Raw genomic sequence first — 15,560 nt, forward strand, 5'->3', positions numbered from 1 at the left:
GCGCCAGAGATCCAGGTCAGCAGAGCTAGTCCAGAGCCTAAGAAGCAGGTCAACACAGCTGCTCTAGAGCCGGAGAACCAGGTCAGCAGAGCTGCTTTAGCGCCAGAGAACCAGGTCAGCAGGGCTGCTTTAGAGCCTGAGAACCAGGTCAGCAGAGTTGCACAAGAGCCTAAGAACCAGGTCAGCAGAGCTGCTCTAGAGCCTAAGAACCAGGTCAGCAGAGCTGCTCTAGAGGCAAAGAACCAGGTCAGCAGAGCTGCTTTAGAGGGAGAGAACCAGGTCAGCAGAGCTGCTCTAGAGCCAGAGGACCAGGTCAGCCTAGCTGCTGTAGAGCCAGAGAACCAGGTCAGCAGAGCTGCACTAGTGCCTAATAACAAGGTCAGCAGAGCCGCTCTAGAGCCAGAGAAACCAGGTCAGCAGACCTGCTTTAGAGCCTAAGAATCAGGTCAGCAGAGCTGCTATAGAGCCTAATAACCAGGTCAGCAGAGCTGCTCTAGAGCCAGAGAACCAGGACAGCAGAGCTGCTGTAGAGCTAGAGAAACCAGGTCAGCAGAGCTGCTTTAGAGGGAGAGAACCAGGTCAGCAGAGCTGCTCCAGAGCCAGAGAACCAGGTCAGCAGAGCTGCACTAGAGCCTAAGAACCAGTTCAGCAGAGCTGCTCTAGAGCATAAGAACCAGGTCAGCAGAGCTGCTCTAGAGGCAGGAACCAGGTCAGCAGAGCTGCTTTAGAGGGTGAGAACCAGGTCAGCAGAGCTGCTCTAGAGCCAGAGGACCAGGTCAGCAGAGCTGCTCCAGAGCCAGAGAACCAGGTCAGCAGAGCTGCTCTAGAGCCAGAGAACTAGGTCAGCCTAGCTGCTGTAGAGCCAGAGAACCAGGTCAGCAGAGCTGCACTAGAGCATAAGAACAAGGTCAGCAGAGCTGGTCTAGAGTCAGAGAAACCAGGTCAGCAGAGCTGCTTTAGAGGGAGAGAACCAGGTCAGCAGAGCTGCTCCAGAGCCAGAGAACCAGGTCAGCAGAGATGCACTAGAGCCTAAGAACCAGTTCAGCAGAGCTGCTCTAGAGCATAAGAACCAGGTCAGCAGAGCTGTTCTAGCGGCAGGAACCAGGTCAACAGAGCTGCTTTAGAGGGTGAGAACCAGGTCAGCAGAGCTGCTCTAGAGCCAGAGGACCAGGGCAGCAGAGCTGCCCCAGAGCCAGAGAACCAGGTCAGCAGAGCTGCTCTAGAGCCAGAGAACTAGGTCAGCCTAGCTGCTGTAGAGCCAGAGAACCAGGTCAGCAGAGCTGCACTAGAGCATAGGAACAAGGTCAGCAGAGCTGGTCTAGAGTCAGAGAAGCCAGGTCAGCAGAGCTGCTTTAGAGGGAGAGAACCAGGTCAGCAGAGCTGCTCCAAAGCCAGAGAACCAGGTCAGCAGAGCTGCACTAGAGCCTAAGAACCAGTTCAGCAGAGCTGCTCTAGAGCATAAGAACCAGGTCAGCAGAGCTGCTCTAGAGGCAGGAACCAGGTCAGCAGAGCTGCTTTAGAGGGTGAGAACCAGGTCAGCAGAGCTGCTCTAGAGCCAGAGGACCAGGTCAGCAGAGCTGCTCCAGAGCCAGAGAACCAGGTCAGCAGAGCTGCTCTAGAGCCAGAGAACTAGGTCAGCCTAGCTGCTGTAGAGCCAGAGAACCAGGTCAGCAGAGCTGCACTAGAGCATAAGAACAAGGTCAGCAGAGCTGGTCTAGAGTCAGAGAAACCAGGTCAGCAGAGCTGCTTTAGAGGGAGAGAACCAGGTCAGCAGAGCTGCACTATAGCCTAAGAACAAGGTTGCAGAGCTGCTCTAGAGCCAGAGAAACCAGGTCAGCAGAGCTGCTTTAGAGACAGAGAACCAGGTCAGCAGAGCTTCTTTAAAGCCAGAGAACCAAGTCAGCAGAGCTGCTCTAGAGCCTAAGAACCAGGTCGGCAGAGCTGCTTTGGAGGGACAGAACCAGGTCAGCAGAGCTGCTCTAGAGCCAGAGAACCAGGTCAGCAGAGCTTCTTTAGCGCCAGAGAACCAGGTCAGAAGAGCTGCTTTAGAGGTAGAGAACCAGGTCAACAGAGCTGCTTTAGAGCCAGAGAACCAGGTCAGCAGAGCTGGTCTAGAGCCTATGAACCTGATCAGCAGAGCTGCTCCAGACCCAGATAACCAGGTCAGCAGAGCTGCTGTAGAGCCAGAGAAACCAGGTCAGCAGAGCTGCTTTTGAGGGAAAGAACCAGGTCAGCACAGCTGGTCTAGAGCCTAAGAACCAGGACAGTACAGTTGCTCTAGATCCAGAGAACCAGGTCTGCAAGCTGCTTTAGAGACAGAAAACCAGGTCAGCAGAGTTGCTTTAGATCCAGAGACACCCGGTCAGCAGAGCTGCTTTATAGCCAGAGAACCAGGTCAGCAGAGTTGCTTTAGAGCCATAGAACCAGGTCAGCAGAGCCGTTGTAGAGCCAGAGAACCAGGTCAGCAGAGCTGCTCTAGAGCCTAAAAAGCCGGACAGCAGATCTGCTCTAGAGGCAGAGAACCAGGACAGCAGAGCTGCTCTAGAGGCAGAGAACCAGGTCAGCAGACCTGCTTTAGAGCCTAAGAATCAGGTCAGCAGAGCTGCTATAGAGCCTAATAACCAGGTCAGCAGAGCTGCTCTAGAGCCAGAGAACCAGGACAGCAGAGCTGCTGTAGAGCTAGAGAAACCAGGTCAGCAGAGCTGCTTTAGAGGGAGAGAACCAGGTCAGCAGAGCTGCTCCAGAGCCAGAGAACCAGGTCAGCAGAGCTGCACTAGAGCCTAAGAACCAGTTCAGCAGAGCTGCTCTAGAGCATAAGAACCAGGTCAGCAGAGCTGCTCTAGAGGCAGGAACCAGGTCAGCAGAGCTGCTTTAGAGGGTGAGAACCAGGTCAGCAGAGCTGCTCTAGAGCCAGAGGACCAGGTCAGCAGAGCTGCTCCAGAGCCAGAGAACCAGGTCAGCAGAGCTGCTCTAGAGCCAGAGAACTAGGTCAGCCTAGCTGCTGTAGAGCCAGAGAACCAGGTCAGCAGAGCTGCACTAGAGCATAAGAACAAGGTCAGCAGAGCTGGTCTAGAGTCAGAGAAACCAGGTCAGCAGAGCTGCTTTAGAGGGAGAGAACCAGGTCAGCAGAGCTGCTCCAGAGCCAGAGAACCAGGTCAGCAGAGCTGCACTAGAGCCTAAGAACCAGTTCAGCAGAGCTGCTCTAGAGCATAAGAACCAGGTCAGCAGAGCTGTTCTAGAGGCAGGAACCAGGTCAGCAGAGCTGCTTTAGAGGGTGAGAACCAGGTCAGCAGAGCTGCCCTAGAGCCAGAGGACCAGGGCAGCAGAGCTGCCCCAGAGCCAGAGAACCAGGTCAGCAGAGCTGCTCTAGAGCCAGAGAACTAGGTCAGCCTAGCTGCTGTAGAGCCAGAGATCCAGGTCAGCAGAGCTGCACTAGAGCATAGGAACAAGGTCAGCAGAGCTGGTCTAGAGTCAGAGAAGCCAGGTCAGCAGAGCTGCTTTAGAGGGAGAGAACCAGGTCAGCAGAGCTGCTCCAAAGCCAGAGAACCAGGTCAGCAGAGCTGCACTAGAGCCTAAGAACCAGTTCAGCAGAGCTGCTCTAGAGCATAAGAACCAGGTCAGCAGAGCTGCTCTAGAGGCAGGAACCAGGTCAGCAGAGCTGCTTTAGAGGGTGAGAACCAGGTCAGCAGAGCTGCTCTAGAGCCAGAGGACCAGGTCAGCAGAGCTGCTCCAGAGCCAGAGAACCAGGTCAGCAGAGCTGCTCTAGAGCCAGAGAACTAGGTCAGCCTAGCTGCTGTAGAGCCAGAGAACCAGGTCAGCAGAGCTGCACTAGTGCATAAGAACAAGGTCAGCAGAGCTGGTCTAGAGTCAGAGAAACCAGGTCAGCAGAGCTGCTTTAGAGGGAGAGAACCAGGTCAGCAGAGCTGCACTATAGCCTAAGAACAAGGTTGCAGAGCTGCTCTAGAGCCAGAGAAACCAGGTCAGCAGAGCTGCTTTAGAGACAGAGAACCAGGTCAGCAGAGCTTCTTTAAAGCCAGAGAACCAAGTCAGCAGAGCTGCTCTAGAGCCTAAGAACCAGGTCGGCAGAGCTGCTTTGGAGGGACAGAACCAGGTCAGCAGAGCTGCACTATAGCCTAAGAACAAGGTTGCAGAGCTGCTCTAGAGCCAGAGAAACCAGGTCAGCAGAGCTGCTTTAGAGACAGAGAACCAGGTCAGCAGAGCTTCTTTAAAGCCAGAGAACCAAGTCAGCAGAGCTGCTCTAGAGCCTAAGAACCAGGTCGGCAGAGCTGCTTTGGAGGGACAGAACCAGGTCAGCAGAGCTGCTCTAGAGCCAGAGAACCAGGTCAGCAGAGCTTCTTTAGCGCCAGAGAACCAGGTCAGAAGAGCTGCTTTAGAGGTAGAGAACCAGGTCAACAGAGCTGCTTTAGAGCCAGAGAACCAGGTCAGCAGAGCTGGTCTAGAGCCTATGAACCTGATCAGCAGAGCTGCTCCAGATCCAGATAACCAGGTCAGCAGAGCTGCTGTAGAGCCAGAGAAACCAGGTCAGCAGAGCTGCTTTTGAGGGAAAGAACCAGGTCAGCACAGCTGGTCTAGAGCCTAAGAACCAGGACAGTACAGTTGCTCTAGATCCAGAGAACCAGGTCTGCAAGCTGCTTTAGAGACAGAAAACCAGGTCAGCAGAGCTGCTTTATAGCCAGAGAACCAGGTCAGCAGAGTTGCTTTAGAGCCATAGAACCAGGTCAGCAGAGCCGTTGTAGAGCCAGAGAACCAGGTCAGCAGAGCTGCTCTAGAGCCTAAAAAGCCGGACAGCAGAGCTGCTCCAGAGGCTAAGAACCAGGTCAGCACAGCTGCTCTAGAGCCAGAGAACCAGGTCAGCAGAGCTGATTTAGTGCCAGAGAACCAGGTCAGCAGAGCTGCTTTAGAGCCAGAGAACCAGGTCAGCAGAGCTGCACTAGAGCCTAAGAACCAGGTCAGCAGAGCTGCTCTAGAGCCTAAGAACCAGGTCAGCAGAGCTGCTCTAGAGGCAGAGAACCAGGTCAGCAGAGCTGCTTTAGAGGGAGAGAACCAGGTCAGCAGAGCTGCTCTAGAGCCAGAGGACCAGGTCAGCTGAGTTGCTGTAGAGCCAGAGAACCAGGTCAGCAGAGCTGCACTAGAGCCTTAGAACAAGGTCAGCAGAGCTGCTCTAGAGCCAGAGAAACCAGGTCAGCTGAGCTGCTTTAGAGGGAGAGAACCAGGTCAGCAGAGATGCTTTAGGGGGAGAGAACCAGGTCAGCAGAGCTGCTCTAGAGCCTAAGAACTAGGTCAGCAGAGCTACTCTAGAGCCAGAGAACCAGGTCAGCAGAGCTGATTTAGAGGGAGAAAACCAGGTCAGCAGAGCTGCTCCAGAGCCTAAGAACCAGGTCAACACAGCTGCTCTAGAGCCAGAGAACCAGGTCAGCAGAGCTGCTGTAGAGCTAGAGAAACCAGGTCAGCAGAGCTGCTTTAGAGGGCGAGAACCAGGTCAGCAGAGCTGCTCCAGAGCCTAAGAACCAGGTCAGCAGAGCTGCTCTAGAGCCAGAGAACCAGGTCAGCAGAGCTGCTGTAGAGCTAGAGAAACCAGGTCAGCAGAGCTGCTTTAGAGCCAGAGAACCAGGTCAGCAAAGCTGCTTTAGAGCCAGAGAACCAGGTCATCAGAGCTGCTCTAGAGCCTATGAACCAGGTCAGGAGAGCTGCTCCAGGCCCAGAAAACCAGGTCAGCAGAGCTGCTGTAGAGCCAGAGAAACCTGGTCAGCAGATCTGCATTAGAGCGTAAGAAGCAGGCAAGCATAGCTGCTCTAGAGCCAGAGAACCAGGTCATCAGAGCTGCTTTAGAGCCAGAGAACCAAATCAGCAAAGCTGCTCTAGAGCCTTAGAACCAGGTCAGCAGAGCTGCTTTAGAGCCAGAGAACCAAATCAGCAAAGCTGCTCTAGAGCCTTAGAACCAGGTCAGCATAGCTGCTCTAGAGGCAGAGAACCAGGTCAGCAGAGCTGCTTTAGAAGGAGAGAACCAGGTCAGCAGAACTGCTCTAGAGCCAGAGGACCAGGTCAGCCGAGCTGCTGTAGATCCAGAGAACCAGGTCAGCAGACCTGCTCTAGAGGCTAAGAACCAGGTCAGCAGAGCTGCTCTAGAGCCAGAGAAACCAGGTCAGCAGAGCTGCTTTAGAGGGAGAGAAGCAGGTCAGCAGAGCTGCTTTAGAGGGAGAGAACCAGGTCAACAGAGCTCCTCTAGAGCCTAAGAACGAGGTCAGCAGAGCTGCTCTACAGCCTAAGAACCAGTTCAGCAGAGCTGCTCTAGAGGCAGAGAAACCAGGTCAGCAAAGCTGCTTTAGAGGGAGAGAACCAGGTCAGCAGAGCTGCTTTAGAGCCAGAGAACCAGGTCAGCAGAGCTGCTCTAGAGCCTATGAACCAGGTCAGCAGAGCTGCTCCAGACCCAGAGAACCAGGTCAGCAGAGTTGCTGTGGCACCAGAGAAACCTTGTCAGCAGAGCTGCTTTAGAGCCAGAGAACCAGGTCAGCAGAGCTGCTCTAGAGCCAGAGAACCAGGTCAGCAGAGCTGCTTAAGAGCCAGAGAACCAGGTCAGCAGAGCTGCTCTAGAGCCGAAGAACAGGTCAGCAGAGCTGCTCTAGAGCCTAATAACCAGGTCAGCAGAGCTGCTCTAGAGCCAGATAACCAGGCCAGCAGAGCTGCTTTAGAGCCAGAGAAAACAGATCAGCAGAGCTGCTTTAGAGGGAGAGAACCAGGTCAGCAGAGCTGCTCTAGAGCCTAAGAACCAGGTCAGCAGAGCTGCTCTAGAGCCAGAGAACCAGGTCAGCAGACCTGCGTTAGAGGGAGAGAACCAGGTCAGCAGAGCTGCTACAGAGCCTAAGAACCAGGTCAGCAGAGCTAGTCCAGAGCCTAAGAAGCAGGTCAACACAGCTGCTCTAGAGCCAGAGAACCAGGTCAGCAGAGCTGCTTTAGCGCCAGAGAACCAGGTCAGCAGGGCTGCTTTAGAGCCTGAGAACCAGGTCAGCAGAGTTGCACAAGAGCCTAAGAACCAGGTCAGCAGAGCTGCTCTAGAGCCTAAGAACCAGGTCAGCAGAGCTTCTCTAGAGGCAGAGAACCAGGTCAGCAGAGCTGCTTTAGAGGGAGAGAACCAGGTCAGCAGAGCTGCTCTAGAGCCAGAGGACCAGGTCAGCCTAGCTGCTGTAGCGCCAGAGAACCAGGTCAGCAGAGCGGCACTAGAGCCTAAGAACAAGGTCAGCAGAGCTGCTCTAGAGCCAGAGAAGCAGGTCAGCAGAGCTGTTTTAGAGGGAGAGAACCAGGTCAGCAGAGCTTCTCTAGAGGCAGACAACCAGGTCAGCAGAGCTGCTTTAGAGGGAGAGAACCAGGTCAGCAGAGCTGCTCTAGAGCCAGAGGACCAGGTCAGCCTAGCTGCTGTAGAGCCAGAGAACCAGGTCAGCAGAGCTGCACTAGTGCCTAAGAACAAGGTCAGCAGAGCCGCTCTAGAGCCAGAGAAACCAGGTCAGCAGACCTGCTTTAGAGCCTAAGAATCAGGTCAGCAGAGCTGCTATAGAGCCTAATAACCAGGTCAGCAGAGCTGCTCTAGAGCCAGATAACCAGGTCAGCAGAGCTGCTGTAGAGCCAGAGAAACCAGATCAGCAGAGCTGCTTTAGAGGGAGAGAGCCAGGTCAGCAGAGCTGCAATAGAGCCTAAGAACCAGGTCAGCAGAGCTGCTCTAGAGCCAGAGAACCAGGACAGCAGAGCTGCTGTAGAGCTAGAGAAACCAGGTCAGCAGAGTTGCTTTAGAGGGAGAGAACCAGGTCAGCAGAGCTGCTCCAGAGCCAGAGAACCAGGTCAGCAGAGCTGCACTAGAGCCTAAGAACCAGTTCAGCAGAGCTGCTCTAGAGCATAAGAACCAGGTCAGCAGAGCTGCTCTAGAGGCAGGAACCAGGTCAGCAGAGCTGCTTTAGAGGGTGAGAACTAGGTCAGCAGAGCTGCTCTAGAGCCAGAGGACCAGGTCAGCAGAGCTGCTCCAGAGCCAGAGAACCAGGTCAGCAGAGCTGCTCTAGAGCCAGAGAACTAGGTCAGCCTAGCTGCTGTAGAGCCAGAGAACCAGGTCAGCAGAGCTGCACTAGAGCATAAGAACAAGGTCAGCAGAGCTGGTCTAGAGTCAGAGAAACCAGGTCAGCAGAGCTGCTTTAGAGGGAGAGAACCAGGTCAGCAGAGCTGCTTTAAAGGGAGAGAACCAGGTCAGCAGAGCTGCACTATAGCCTAAGAACAAGGTTGCAGAGCTGCTCTAGAGCCAGAGAAACCAGGTCAGCAGAGCTACTTTAGAGACAGAGAACCAGGTCAGCAGAGCTTCTTTAAAGCCAGAGAACCAAGTCAGCAGAGCAGCTCTAGAGCCTAAGAACCAGGTCGGCAGAGCTGCTTTAGAGGGAGAGAACCAGGTCAGCAGAGCTGCTCTAGAGCCAGAGAACCAGGTCAGCAGAGCTTCTTTAGCGCCAGAGAACCAGGTCAGAAGAGCTGCTTTAGAGGTAGAGAACCAGGTCAACAGAGCAGCTTTAGAGCCAGAGTACCAGGTCAGCAGAGCTGGTCTAGAGCCTATGAACCAGGTCAGCAGAGCTGCTCCAGACCCAGATAACCAGGTCAGCAGAGCTGCTGTAGAGCCAGAGAACCAGGTCAGCAGAGCTGCTCTAGAGCCTATAAATCAGGTCAGCAGAGCTGCTCCAGACCCAGAGAACCAGGTCAGCAGAGTTGCTGTGGCACCAGAGAAACCTTGTCAGCAGATCTGCATTAGAGCCGAAGAAGCAGGCAAGCATAGCTGCTCTAGAGCCAGAGAACCAGGTCAGCAGAGCTGCTTAAGAGCCAGAGAACCAGGTCAGCAGAGCTGCTCTAGAGCCTAAGAACAGGTCAGCAGAGCTGCTCTAGAGCCTAATAACCAGGTCAGCAGAGCTGCTCTAGAGCCAGATAACCAGGTCAGCAGAGCTGCTTTAGAGCCAGAGAAACCAGATCAGCGGAGCTGCTTTAGAGGGAGAGAACCAGGTCAGCAGAGCTGCTCTAGAGCCTAAGAACCAGGTCAGCAGAGCTGCTCTAGAGCCAGAGAACCAGGTCAGCAGAGCTCCTTTAGCGCCAGAGATCCAGGTCAGCAGAGCTAGTCCAGAGCCTAAGAAGCAGGTCAACACAGCTGCTCTAGAGCCGGAGAACCAGGTCAGCAGAGCTGCTTTAGCGCCAGAGAACCAGGTCAGCAGGGCTGCTTTAGAGCCTGAGAACCAGGTCAGCAGAGTTGCACAAGAGCCTAAGAACCAGGTCAGCAGAGCTGCTCTAGAGCCTAAGAACCAGGTCAGCAGAGCTGCTCTAGAGGCAAAGAACCAGGTCAGCAGAGCTGCTTTAGAGGGAGAGAACCAGGTCAGCAGAGCTGCTCTAGAGCCAGAGGACCAGGTCAGCCTAGCTGCTGTAGAGCCAGAGAACCAGGTCAGCAGAGCTGCACTAGTGCCTAATAACAAGGTCAGCAGAGCCGCTCTAGAGCCAGAGAAACCAGGTCAGCAGACCTGCTTTAGAGCCTAAGAATCAGGTCAGCAGAGCTGCTATAGAGCCTAATAACCAGGTCAGCAGAGCTGCTCTAGAGCCAGAGAACCAGGACAGCAGAGCTGCTGTAGAGCTAGAGAAACCAGGTCAGCAGAGCTGCTTTAGAGGGAGAGAACCAGGTCAGCAGAGCTGCTCCAGAGCCAGAGAACCAGGTCAGCAGAGCTGCACTAGAGCCTAAGAACCAGTTCAGCAGAGCTGCTCTAGAGCATAAGAACCAGGTCAGCAGAGCTGCTCTAGAGGCAGGAACCAGGTCAGCAGAGCTGCTTTAGAGGGTGAGAACCAGGTCAGCAGAGCTGCTCTAGAGCCAGAGGACCAGGTCAGCAGAGCTGCTCCAGAGCCAGAGAACCAGGTCAGCAGAGCTGCTCTAGAGCCAGAGAACTAGGTCAGCCTAGCTGCTGTAGAGCCAGAGAACCAGGTCAGCAGAGCTGCACTAGAGCATAAGAACAAGGTCAGCAGAGCTGGTCTAGAGTCAGAGAAACCAGGTCAGCAGAGCTGCTTTAGAGGGAGAGAACCAGGTCAGCAGAGCTGCTCCAGAGCCAGAGAACCAGGTCAGCAGAGATGCACTAGAGCCTAAGAACCAGTTCAGCAGAGCTGCTCTAGAGCATAAGAACCAGGTCAGCAGAGCTGTTCTAGCGGCAGGAACCAGGTCAACAGAGCTGCTTTAGAGGGTGAGAACCAGGTCAGCAGAGCTGCTCTAGAGCCAGAGGACCAGGGCAGCAGAGCTGCCCCAGAGCCAGAGAACCAGGTCAGCAGAGCTGCTCTAGAGCCAGAGAACTAGGTCAGCCTAGCTGCTGTAGAGCCAGAGAACCAGGTCAGCAGAGCTGCACTAGAGCATAGGAACAAGGTCAGCAGAGCTGGTCTAGAGTCAGAGAAGCCAGGTCAGCAGAGCTGCTTTAGAGGGAGAGAACCAGGTCAGCAGAGCTGCTCCAAAGCCAGAGAACCAGGTCAGCAGAGCTGCACTAGAGCCTAAGAACCAGTTCAGCAGAGCTGCTCTAGAGCATAAGAACCAGGTCAGCAGAGCTGCTCTAGAGGCAGGAACCAGGTCAGCAGAGCTGCTTTAGAGGGTGAGAACCAGGTCAGCAGAGCTGCTCTAGAGCCAGAGGACCAGGTCAGCAGAGCTGCTCCAGAGCCAGAGAACCAGGTCAGCAGAGCTGCTCTAGAGCCAGAGAACTAGGTCAGCCTAGCTGCTGTAGAGCCAGAGAACCAGGTCAGCAGAGCTGCACTAGAGCATAAGAACAAGGTCAGCAGAGCTGGTCTAGAGTCAGAGAAACCAGGTCAGCAGAGCTGCTTTAGAGGGAGAGAACCAGGTCAGCAGAGCTGCACTATAGCCTAAGAACAAGGTTGCAGAGCTGCTCTAGAGCCAGAGAAACCAGGTCAGCAGAGCTGCTTTAGAGACAGAGAACCAGGTCAGCAGAGCTTCTTTAAAGCCAGAGAACCAAGTCAGCAGAGCTGCTCTAGAGCCTAAGAACCAGGTCGGCAGAGCTGCTTTGGAGGGACAGAACCAGGTCAGCAGAGCTGCTCTAGAGCCAGAGAACCAGGTCAGCAGAGCTTCTTTAGCGCCAGAGAACCAGGTCAGAAGAGCTGCTTTAGAGGTAGAGAACCAGGTCAACAGAGCTGCTTTAGAGCCAGAGAACCAGGTCAGCAGAGCTGGTCTAGAGCCTATGAACCTGATCAGCAGAGCTGCTCCAGACCCAGATAACCAGGTCAGCAGAGCTGCTGTAGAGCCAGAGAAACCAGGTCAGCAGAGCTGCTTTTGAGGGAAAGAACCAGGTCAGCACAGCTGGTCTAGAGCCTAAGAACCAGGACAGTACAGTTGCTCTAGATCCAGAGAACCAGGTCTGCAAGCTGCTTTAGAGACAGAAAACCAGGTCAGCAGAGCTGCTTTATAGCCAGAGAACCAGGTCAGCAGAGTTGCTTTAGAGCCATAGAACCAGGTCAGCAGAGCCGTTGTAGAGCCAGAGAACCAGGTCAGCAGAGCTGCTCTAGAGCCTAAAAAGCCGGACAGCAGAGCTGCTCCAGAGGCTAAGAACCAGGTCAGCACAGCTGCTCTAGAGCCAGAGAACCAGGTCAGCAGAGCTGATTTAGTGCCAGAGAACCAGGTCAGCAGAGCTGCTTTAGAGCCAGAGAACCAGGTCAGCAGAGCTGCACTAGAGCCTAAGAACCAGGTCAGCAGAGCTGCTCTAGAGCCTAAGAACCAGGTCAGCAGAGCTGCTCTAGAGGCAGAGAACCAGGTCAGCAGAGCTGCTTTAGAGGGAGAGAACCAGGTCAGCAGAGCTGCTCTAGAGCCAGAGGACCAGGTCAGCTGAGTTGCTGTAGAGCCAGAGAACCAGGTCAGCAGAGCTGCACTAGAGCCTTAGAACAAGGTCAGCAGAGCTGCTCTAGAGCCAGAGAAACCAGGTCAGCTGAGCTGCTTTAGAGGGAGAGAACCAGGTCAGCAGAGATGCTTTAGGGGGAGAGAACCAGGTCAGCAGAGCTGCTCTAGAGCCTAAGAACTAGGTCAGCAGAGCTACTCTAGAGCCAGAGAACCAGGTCAGCAGAGCTGATTTAGAGGGAGAAAACCAGGTCAGCAGAGCTGCTCCAGAGCCTAAGAACCAGGTCAACACAGCTGCTCTAGAGCCAGAGAACCAGGTCAGCAGAGCTGCTGTAGAGCTAGAGAAACCAGGTCAGCAGAGCTGCTTTAGAGGGCGAGAACCAGGTCAGCAGAGCTGCTCCAGAGCCTAAGAACCAGGTCAGCAGAGCTGCTCTAGAGCCAGAGAACCAGGTCAGCAGAGCTGCTGTAGAGCTAGAGAAACCAGGTCAGCAGAGCTGCTTTAGAGCCAGAGAACCAGGTCAGCAAAGCTGCTTTAGAGCCAGAGAACCAGGTCATCAGAGCTGCTCTAGAGCCTATGAACCAGGTCAGGAGAGCTGCTCCAGGCCCAGAAAACCAGGTCAGCAGAGCTGCTGTAGAGCCAGAGAAACCTGGTCAGCAGATCTGCATTAGAGCGTAAGAAGCAGGCAAGCATAGCTGCTCTAGAGCCAGAGAACCAGGTCATCAGAGCTGCTTTAGAGCCAGAGAACCAAATCAGCAAAGCTGCTCTAGAGCCTTAGAACCAGGTCAGCAGAGCTGCTTTAGAGCCAGAGAACCAAATCAGCAAAGCTGCTCTAGAGCCTTAGAACCAGGTCAGCAGAGCTGCTCTAGAGGCAGAGAAACCAGGTCAGCAAAGCTTCTTGAGAGGAAGAGAACCAGGTCAGCAGAGCTGCTTTAGAGCCAGAGAACCAGGTCAGCAGAGCTGCTTTAGAGCCAGAGAACCAGGTCATCAGAGCTGCTCCAGAGCCTATGAACCAGGTCAGGAGAGCTGCTCCATGCCCAGAGAACCAGGTCAGCAGAGCTGCTGTAGAGCCAGAGAAACCTGGCCAGCAGATCTGCATTAGAGCCTAAGAAGCAGGCAAGCATAGCTGCTCTAGAGCCAGAGAACCAGGTCAGCAGAGCTGCTTTAGAGCCAGAGAACCAAGTCAGCAGAGCTGCTCTAGAGCCTAAGAATCAGGTTAGCAGAGCTGCTCTAGAGCCTAATAACTAGGTCAGCAGAGCTACTCTAGAGCCAGATAACCATGTCAGCAGAGCTGCTGTAGAGCCAGAGAAACCAGATCAGCAGAGCTGCTCTAGAGCCTATGAACCAGGTCAGCTGAGGTGCTCCAGGCCCAGAGAACCAGGTCAGCAGAGCTGCTGTAGAGCCAGAGAAACCTGGTCAGCAGATCTGCATTAGAGTCTAAGAAGCAGGCAAGCATAGCTTCTCTAGAGCCAGAGAACCAGGTCAGCAGAGCTGCTCTAGAGCCTAAGAATCAGGTCAGCAGAGCTGCTCTAGAGCCAGATAACCAGGTCAGCAGAGCTGCTCTAGAGCCAGATAAACAGGTCAGCAGAGCTGCTGTAGAGCCAGAGAAACCAGATCAGCTGAGCTGCTTTAGAGGGAGAGAACCAAGTCAGCAGAGCTGCTCTAGAGCCTAAGAACCAGGTCAACAGAGCTGCTCTAGAGGCTAAGAACCAGGTCAGCAGAGCTGCTCTAGAGGCAGAGAACCAGGTCATCAGAGATGCTTTAGAGGGAGAGAACCAGGTCAGCAGAGCTGCTCTAGAGCCAGAGCACCAGCTCAGCCTAGCTGCTGTAGGGCCAGAGAACCAGGTCAGCAGAGCTGAACTAGAGCTTAAGAACAAGGTCAGCAGAGCTGCTCTAGAGCCAGAGAAGCAGGTCAGCAGAGCTGCTTTAGAGGGAGAGAACCAGGTCAGCAGAGCTGCTCTAGAGCCTAAGAACCAGGTCAGCACCGCTGCTCTAGAGCCAGAGAACCAGGTCAGCAGATCTGCATTAGAGCCTAAGAAGCAGGCAAGAATAGCTGCTCTAGAGCCAGAGAACCAGGTCAGCAGAGCTGCTCTAGATCCTAAGAATCAGGTCAGCAGAGCTGCTCTAGAGCCTAATACCCAGGTCAGCAGAGCTGCTCTAGAGCCAGATAACCAGGTCAGCAGAGCTGCTGTAGAGCTAGAGAAACCAGATCAGCAGAGCTGCTTTAGAGGGAGAGAACCAGGTCAGCAGAGCTGCTCTAGAGCCAGAGGACCAGGTCAGCCTAGCTGCTGTAGAGCCAGAGAACCAGGTCAGCAGAGCTGCACTAGAGCCTAAGAACAAGGTCAGCAGAGCTCCTTTAGAGCCAGAGAAGCAGGTCAGCAGAGCTGTTTTAGAGGGAGAGAACCAGGTCAGCAGAGCTGCTCTAGAGCCTAAGAACCAGGTCAGCACAGCTGCTCTAGAGCCAGAGAACCAGGTCAGCAGAGTTGCTCTAGAGTCAGAGAACCAGGTCAGCAGAGCTGCTTAAGAGCCTACGAACCAGGTCAGCAGAGCTGCTCTAGAGCCAGAGAAGCAGGTCAGCAGAGCTGCTTTAGAGGGAGAGAACCAGGTCAGCAGAGCTGCTCTAGAGCCTAAGAACCAGGTCAGCACCGCTGCTCTAGAGCCAGAGAACCAGGTCAGCAGAGCTGCTTTAGAGCCTAAGAACCAGGTCAGCAAAGCTGCTTGAGAGGGAGAGAACCAGGTCAGCAGAGCTGCTTATGAGCCAGAGAACCAGGTCAGCAGAGCTGCTCTAGAGCCTAAGAACCAGGTCAGCAAAGCTGCTTGAGAGGGAGAGAACCAGGTCAGCAGAGCTGCTTTAGAGCCAGAGAACCAGGTCAGCAGAGCTGCTCTGGAGCCTATGAACCAGGTCAGCAGAGCTGCTCCAGACCCAGAGAACCAGGACAGCAGAGCTGCTGTAGAGCCAGAGAAACCTGGTCAGCAGATCTGCATTAGAGCCTAAGAAGCAGGCAAGAATAGCTGCTCTAGAGCCAGAGAACCAGGTCAGCAGAGCTACTCTAGAGCCTAGGAACCAGGTCAGCAGAGCTGCTCTGGAGGCAGAGAAACCAGGTCAGCAGAGCTGCTGTAGAGCCAGAGAAACCTGGTCAGCAGACCTGCTTTAGAGCCTAAGAACCAGGCAAGCATGCCTGCTCTAGAGCTAGAGAACCAGGTCAGCAGAGCTGCTTTAGAGTCAGAGAACCAGTTCAGCAGAGCTGCTCTAGAGCCTAAGAACCAGGTCAGCAGAGCTGCTGTAGAGCCTAAGAACCAGGTCAGCAGAGCCGCTCTAGAGCCTAAGAACCAGGTCAGAAGAGCTGTTCTAGAGCCTAAGAACCAGGTCAGCACAGCTGTTTAGAGCCAGAGAACCAGGTCAGCAGACCTGCTTTAGAGCAGGAGAAACCAGGACAGCAGAGCTGCTTTAGAGACAGAAAACCAGGTTAGCAGAACTGCATTAGAGCCAGAGAACCAGGTCAGCAGAGCAGTTGTAGAGCCAGAGAACCAGGTCAGCAGAGCTGCTCTAGAGTCAGAGAACCAGGTCAGCAAAGCGGCTTTCGAGCCAGAAAACCAGGTTAGCAGAGCTGCTTTAGAGCAAGGTCAGCAGAGCTGCTTTAGAGCCAGAGAAGCAGGTCAGCAGAGCTG

The sequence above is a fragment of the Triturus cristatus genome, chromosome 1_1, assembly GCF_964204655.1.
Source record: "Triturus cristatus chromosome 1_1, aTriCri1.1, whole genome shotgun sequence".
NCBI lineage: Eukaryota > Metazoa > Chordata > Amphibia > Caudata > Salamandridae > Triturus > Triturus cristatus.